This window comes from Diachasma alloeum, unplaced genomic scaffold (genome assembly GCF_001412515.2).
Source record: "Diachasma alloeum isolate Michigan unplaced genomic scaffold, Dall2.0 Dall_scaffold_00314, whole genome shotgun sequence".
In the NCBI taxonomy this organism is placed as follows: domain Eukaryota; kingdom Metazoa; phylum Arthropoda; class Insecta; order Hymenoptera; family Braconidae; genus Diachasma; species Diachasma alloeum.
In genome coordinates, this window is record NW_021680453.1 from 99,830 (window position 1) to 108,856 (window position 9,027).

Here is a 9,027-nt window from a genome sequence, read left to right on the forward strand (position 1 = left end):
AAATTCACCTCTCCCCTCCTAATTGAGATTAAGGGATGAAAAAAAGGAATTCGATGGAGAATTAAAAAATATAAACTGCCATGAAACTCATGGGCCAGTGAGAAAAATTATAGTTTCGCGGCGCACAGTGACTCCCGGTAATTGAAAATTCACCTCTCCACTCCTAATTGAGATTAAGGGATGAAAAAACCGCAGTTCGACGGAGAATTCAATTCCCCATCAATCGATCGCCGTTGCATCCCTTAATCTCTCTAACAAAAAAATACAAACCACGACAAAAGTCATGGGCCAGTGAGAAAAATAATTTTCTTCTCGGCGCACAGTGACTTTTCACCGTTCGCCCGCGAATTAAAAATTCACTTCTCCCCTCATAATTGAGATAAAAGGATGAAAAAAAGCCACTTCGACTGAGAATTAAATTCCCCATCAACTGCCCTTTTTTCATCCCTTAAACTCAATTAGGAGGGGAGAAGCGAATTTTTAATGCGCGGGCGAATAGTCAAAAGTCAGTGTCCGCCGCGAAAAAATTATTTGGCGCATGACTTTCATGGCAGTTTTTATTTTTTTCTTACATAGATCAAGGGATGAAAGAGGGTTAATTGATGGGGAAGTTAATTCTCCGCCGAACTGCCGTTTTTTGATCCCTTAATCTCAATTAGGAGGGGAGAAGTGAATTTTTAATTCGCGGGCGAATGGTGAAAAGTCAATGTGCGCAGCGAAAGAATTATTTTTTTTACTGGCTTCTGAGTTTCATGGCAGTTTATATTTTTTTGTTACAGAGATTAAGGGATGAAAGAGGGTTAATTGATGGGGAATTTAATTCTCCGTCGAATTACCCTTTTTTCATCCCTTAACCTCAATTAGGAGGAGAGAGGTGAATTTTTAATTCGCGGGCGAATGGTGAAAAGTCAATGTGCGCAGCGAAAGAATTATTTTTTTTACTGGCTTCTGAGTTTCATGGCAGTTTATATTTTTTTGTTACAGAGATTAAGGGATGAAAGAGGGTTAATTGATGGGGAATTTAATTCTCCGTCGAATTGCCGTTTTTTCATCCCTTAATCTCAATTAGAAGTAGTTCCACGATAACAAAAAACACATTTCTGAAAATTGAATGATGCCTTAAAAAATTGATTTGGCTGTCCCTTTGACCGAGTTCGAAGATGAAGGCGATAACAATAATCGTTATTTCAATTTATCTAAAAATTTCCAAAAATTTGGTATTTAAAACAAATCATAATTCCGAGGATATATTTGAATGTCAAATAAATTCAATCATAGCTTAAAATGATTGTTTTAATTCCATTGAATGAAGTTGAAAAATGATTACCATAGCTATATTGGTTGTTTACATATTTACAACGATTGTTGAAATTTTTCAATTTTTCATGAATTTTTCTAAAAGGGAGTTTTCTGATTGTTTCTTGAAATGCGATGTTTTAAATTTATTCAAGTATGTGTAAGTTAAATTTTTCTAACATTTTATTGATAGGCTGAGGGGAGAGATAGAACTTTGGAAAACACAATCGGTTGTATAGAAGAACAGGGATAATAAGAATAATGCCGCTGATAACATTCAGCTGAGCTGAAAATTTGTCAACATTAGGTAAACGAAAATGTTATTTAATATAATACAATGAAATAAACAATGAAACGTCATAGAAGGAAATGATGTGCAAAATAATCATTCGGAAGCATATTGCAAATTTATTTGCAAAAATAAAGCTGCTATATACAATGCAAGATCAATTTCCCACTTGTTTTAGAATATCTCAGGATTGAAGCAAAATATTCGCGAGTTGTGCCGAAAGATCGCTTTTCAATTCAATTTAATGGCATTAAACAAATTTTAAGCTTTGATTGAATTTATTTAATATTCAAAGATATCCTCTGAATTTTGATTTTCAAAAAATCCCAAATTTTTGGAAATTTTTGAATATATGACAATAACGATTATTGTTATCGCCTTCCTCTTCGAACTCGGTCAAAGGAAGAGTCAAACCAATTTTTTAAGCCAACATTCAATTTTCAGAACATTTTTTTTTTATCGTGGGACAATTGATTTTTGACAATATTTCAAAATTCAAATGACTAATCCACGAATCAAATTTTAATTATTGCCGATTAATAGAACAGGTATTAACAATATCTGTTCTGGCGCAGAAGTTTTTCTTTTTATCTTTTGAAAAGATTAAATTCACGATTCCCGGCGGAATAAACTTTCCAATTTCTACAGAATTTTAATATTTACTTAAATCGCTTTATTACGGATCTTCAGTTAAAATTTGGTAAATCCTTCGTTCCTTTTTAAAAACGACTGAATTTTTCCCGTCATTTGTCACCGTCATTACTATCCAAAATCTTTCTTCGAGTACGATTTTATTACGGTCAAATACTCTTCCTCCGAAACATTTATTACTGTTAAAATAATTTCTATCCGAACATTTTATTACGGTCGATATTTTCCCGAATTTTAATCTTCGCAAATCCTCACTAATCCCTCCACTCAAAACAGTTGTCACATTTGAGTTGGTTTATAACTGCAAACACAAAGAACCTTTCAGTTTTATGCCCTCAGCGCTCCCTAATGACTCGGTTTTTCCAGTCGTTATTAATTCCTTGAATTTTCCCGAACCCCAATTCTCGTTATCCACGCGGACTCTATTATACCCCAACGCATTACTTGGGCCCAAATCACCTAACCAATAGGAACGTCGCATTGGGATCCCCGAAAAACTTAGACTACCGTGCCAATCTGAACGATTTGCCAAAATGTCTTTCTCCACGGTCCGCATTCTTTCATATAAACCCTAACATTTTCACATTTCAACCAGTTCCTCATTCACAATCATTCACATTTCATATTGACATTTCACATTCTCATTCACATCACATTAGACTTTGATTGGTGATTCCATCATTCGGATTCACATTGATTGATTGACAGACATTGATCAGCAGTGCACATTCGACATTGAGTCTTTTTTTTTACGAAAGTTACTTTGGCAACGAATTTCCCAAAGGTCGTGTACATTTTCGAAGTGGGACCGAGTGTCCACCACGGCACTCTTAATATTATACCAATCGACTCGTTCAATAACCATTGAAAGTAAAATATTTTAAACAAATGACAACAAGATGTACCCGCCCAAAGGAAAAGAGGTGCCAAGAAAAATACCTCCAAAAGTGATGCCATCGACGCAGCCACCAGCTCAGCGACGGCTCTCAAGTGAGAAAGCCACAATTAAGACTACAAATAAACAAAGTGAAAACAGTGCCCAACAAAATAAAGACAATGTTAACAAACAAGAGTCATCAATTAACAAAAAACGTAAAAACTCAGTGTCACCAAAACAGACCGGTCATAAAGAAAAAATGCCGAAGCCTGACAAAGTGAACTTCGTCAACATCAACCGATTCGACGCTCTGGCCAACGAAGACGAGGTTATGGACGATTCAGAACTGAGCAACTCCTCCACAGCCACAACAAGCATCACGCGCATCAAGAAGCCCAAAATACCGCCCATGGTGGTGACAGTGACCATCATCAACCACAAGTTCTTCATGGAGGTAGTGAGAAAATGGTGTATAGACCCTGTGACATTCAATTACACGCCCAAAGCCATGACCATTAGAACAACAAGTACAGTAGATTTTTCAACCGTGCAAAGGGGCCTCAAGGAAAATCAATATGAGTACTACACCTACACGGACTCGAACACAAAACCACACCATCGGGTAATCAAGGGACTTCCTACATTAACGACTGACGAAGTTGTTGAGGAGCTTCAGGCTCAAGGTGTAGATGTCACCAGGTGCTGTTACTTGAAACAAAAAATCAACAAAGCACCGCCATTCAATTATCCAATTTACATGGTGACTTTTCCCACTGAAGAACAAGCAATTAAAGCGACTGAAATTAAGTACGTCGCTTATTGTAAAATTCGCTGGGAAAAATACAAAAACAAAAAAGGAGGGACACAGTGCCATCGATGCCAACAATTTGGTCATGGCTCCGCAAACTGTCATCAGAAACCCAAGTGTGTCAAATGCCCAGGTGACCACTTGACAGCCAACTGTGATAAGCCAAAGGAAGAACCACCAATGTGCTCAAATTGCGGTGGAAAACATCCTGCAAATTATAAACAATGCGAAGCCTACCTGAAACACATGGAGAAGGTAGACAAAGCTAAAGCAAAAAACAAAAAACCAACAACACCGAGAGCAGAGACACCACATCGACGAGAGGAGCAGCAAAGGCCAGCAGCTTCAACCCCTCGCGCCAAGAGGAACACAACTACAAGACACTTCGCCAGCATCCTGAAGGAGGTGAAGCCAAACAACAATAACAACTACAGCATCAACAAGCAACAGGTACGAGGGGAGTCCTCTCAATTAACTGAAGATATCAATAATTTATTAGATATTGAAACCGAAATTAAAAAACTAAAGAAATTATGTGACCTAGGAAAAATGGTGCAAACCATTAGAAAACTAAATTCAAAACTAACTGAATGTTCAAGCGAACAGGATAAATTTATAACAATATATAGCTACTTCAATAACGATGGATAGTAAGAAAAAATTAGATATCAAAATAGCCTATTGGAACGCCAATGGAATAAAAGAGAAAAAATTTGAAACAACAGATTTCCTAAATAGATTCAAAATTGACATTCTTCTCTTAGGAGAAACAAAATTTAACAAAACAAGCAATACCAATATCCAAGGGTACAATTGTATAAATAAAAACAGAAACACAACCGAAACAGGAGGTGGAGTAGCCATCTACGTAAAGAAAAATATTCAATATCGAGAACTAGAGACTGAAACAATAACATTTGAGTCAGTGGCAGTAAAAGTGGGTGACACAGTCATGGTATCAATATATAATACACCAGAGTCTAGTAAAAAAAAAGAAAATAGCCCCATTCAATCCAAAAGAACTGAATAAATTATTAAAATTAGGCAACAAAGTTTTGATATGTGGCGATTATAACGCAAAACATAAGAATTGGAATTGTTTCACAAATTGCAGACAAGGAAAGAAATTATTAGAATATTTGATAAAAAACGATCTCACAATAGAATATCCAGATAGACACACTCTTCACCCTAGTGGGGGAGAGGCATCCTCAACAGTTGACTTAACTTTGAATAAAAACGTAAACATCACCAACCCAATAACACTAAATGAACTAAACTCAGATCATCTTCCAGTAGTTTTAACAATTCTCAAACATAACATCATAAAGTCAGAAGTCCAACTCCTAGACTATAAAAAGGCCAACTGGTCAGAATTCAGAGAAATCATCAAAAAATCCATAAATATAACAAACAAGATGAAATCAAAAATTGAAATTGACAAAGAAGAACAAGCATTAACTGATAAAATTAATGAGGCTATCTCAAAAACAATTCCATTCAAGAAAATCCAACATAAACTCACCCAAATGCCCAATGACATCAAACAGCTGATAGATTTGCGAAATAAAATGAGATCGAACTTTCAGAGAAGCCGCAATGCGTTTTGGAAGAAAGCCAGAAATAGACTGACGAATGTAATAAACAAAAAAATTCTAAAACACACTAGAGAAGAATGGGATGAGAAAATGTCCAAGCTCAATGTACGTGACCACTCCGCATGGGGCATGGCACGCGCATTGAAAGACAAAAACAAAAAACAGATTCCCATTCTTCATGGTGCACAAGGTCTAGCGTTTGATGACCTATCCAAAGCAAATGCACTGGCCGACGTATTCGAAAAAGTTCATACATTGACTGAAGATTTTGGAGAGCATAAACATGATAATAAAATCAACAAAGAGTACAATCGAATAAAACATTGTGATATAGACATAAATAAAATTGAACTAGTCAGCCCTAGGGAAATAGTAGATAAAATTAAAGAATTAAAACCAAAGAAAGCCCCAGGTATCGACAACATACAAAACCTAGTACTTAAAAATCTCCTAACAAAAGCAATAGTACAACTAACCCACATATACAACAATTGTCTTAAAACCTCATATTTCCCAGATAAATGGAAAGTAGCGAATGTCCTCCCATTCCCGAAACCTAATAAACCACAACTGTTTGCACAAAATTATAGACCAATAAGCCTCTTGCCCACGCTGAGCAAGCTCTTCGAAAAAACGATATTCAGCAGAATCAAAAGACATCTGGACGACCATGATATTCTTATTCCAGAACAATTTGGATTCAGGAATAGCCATAGCACAGTTCAACAACTAGCCAGACTGACTGACCATATTTCTGTTAATTACAATATTAACAGAAATACGGGAATGATTCTGCTGGATATTGAAAAGGCCTTCGACACGGTGTGGATGAGAGGCCTTATATATAAATTGGAAACAATAAACACCCCAATGTGTCTGATTAAAACAATAATGAGTTATTTGATTAATAGAAAATTCACAGTCAAAGTGAATCAAAAACAATCGAATCATAGGGCAATAGTTGCAGGGGTTCCTCAGGGTTCAATACTGGGACCATTGCTATTTCTCATTTACATAAATGATATTCCAAAATCACCAAAAACTGATATAGCGCTTTTTGCTGATGACACAGCGTTATACACATCCTCATGGTCCAACAATTTATTGACAAAACATCTCCAGGATCACTGGAACTTACTCGATGACTTCTTCTATGAATGGAAAATTAAAATAAATACTACAAAAACAGAGTTTATAATATTTTCCAGGAAGACTGGTATTAAAAATAGAAAGTCTATCGGGGAGTGCAAAGTGATCATGGATGATGCAGAAATAGAACCATGCAAATCAGTAAAATACCTGGGACTAACATTGGATAATAAATTGAAATTTACAAAACACATCGATATAACTAGACAAAAACCTATGGGATTAAAAATATGATAAATCCTTTGATAAAAAGAGCTAGCAAAGTACACATCAAGACTAAAATGTTAATGTATAAAATGATTATTAAACCTGTTTTTATGTATGCAGCATCAATATGGAGCAACACATGTGATAATAATTATAATAAATTACAAACTATACAAAATAAATGTCTCAGGGCAATAAGCAACGCAGAATGCACGAAAAAGAATAAAGATATACATATAGAATTAGAAATGAAAACTGTGAAGGAAGCGACCCATGAAATGGCAATCGACTTTTATAAAAATAAGCTAAATGACTTAAAAATACTAGAAAATACATGCAAACTAAATGACGAAAACCTGTACTTCAGGCTAAAACACAAATTACCGCAACACATTGCCATGGCAACACACGACAATAACAAAGATAAAAATAAACAAAAACATTAATATTAAGAACAAAAATAAAACCAAAGAGGTAGTATTAGTGGTTAGGAAGAGTTTACCTGTAAATAGTAGCTGTAAGACAAACATCATATAACAAATGTGGAGGGCACCCTGACTCACCCTCCTAAACCAAATACATCCTGGTAAAACAGAAATTAATAAACGTACAAACATGTTAAAGAAAACGATAAGATAATTAATAAGGACAAAATTAACATCTGTTAATAGGCACCTCACTAAACACGAAACTAAAAAATGTAAATAATGTAACATAAAACATGAATAAACGAGTTTCTAAAAGTAAGTAAGTTCAACCAGTTCCTCTCGTAAATAATTTTCGTCCTTATCGGTTTAAATAATAACGAATTACGCCGCGTTTCGGTTACATTTGACATTCATTTTTCTTTACTGTTTGATATCCTTTTTTAACTTTCAAATATTTCATTATTAAAAATATTATCCTCTAAACAAATGTACAAGTGTAATAAATAAAGTGTTGATTATTCAATAAACAATTTAAATAAAATAAAATAAAAAAAGACATTTTTCAATCACCTCCTCAGTATCTCGATACTGTGCGAGTGAACAATATCTACATTTGAAAAGAAATCTCTGTCGCCTCCGGGTGTTTCATTAGCATCAGTGGCGTTAGTAGCTCTAAAAAGTTAGCCCCTAATTATTAAAAATTATTTATTTTGACCATGGGAATCCATTGATAGGCGAATGATAGACAATGATTGACTATAAAAATAATTTGATAGACTGAATTTTTTTTTTAAAATGAATTTTCAAACAATTGTCATTAAAGATAGCCCCTCTTTTTTTTTTAATTTTTGATACAAACTTCTACTTGGGCTCATTCTACACGGAATGATTTGATAGACATTGATATACACTGAATCAAAGTCTATCAATTCGATAAATTGGCGTAAAATAAGGAAAACCTAATCAGCATCATAGAAGGCTTAGGAGGGGGTTCAGAGTGGAGGGGATGCATTCTCGTTGGTAGCCATTTTTAATGGCTAGGCTGATTGTGAGTTCTGGAGGGTCATAAGTAAATTAGAGTGGCTGGACATATTGTAAACTGTATTTTTTTAATAACATAAAAATAAGTAAGGAATATGCAAACGAAGATTTATAGAGTCGAACGTGTAAACCCGTGAGTTTCGTCTTACCCAAATGACACATCAAACATTGTAGTTTGAAAAATGTGAAAAATTAAAGTTTGTAAAATTCTGGTGTAAAATAATTCTATCATACATGTATCCATGTTTTCCAATTGTGCGGATGTATTTCCCGATCCTCTGATCAGAGCCTAGAAAAATCGTGTCAGAAAATCGTTCATAGCGTAAAACATGAGACCTGTTTTCTTAATGTCCTCCTTTTCTCATTGTCAAAATCTCGAACAGTCCCGCTGTCACAGGGACAGGTTCGTAGGGGGATTTTTGTCCTCCTTGTACTCAATGTTTACTTTATGTTTTTCAGTTAATTTATTCGCCGACTAATTAATATTAAGGGATGAAACAAAGACTGTTCAATGGAGAATTAAATTCCCCATCCATCAACCCCCGTTTCACCCCTTAATCACCGCAATAAAAAAATTAATATTGCGTAGAAAGTCACGGCGCTATAAGAAACCCTATGTTTTCTCGGCGCAGAGTGACTCCCCATTAATTCGCCCGCTAATTAAAAAATCGTCTCTCCCCTCC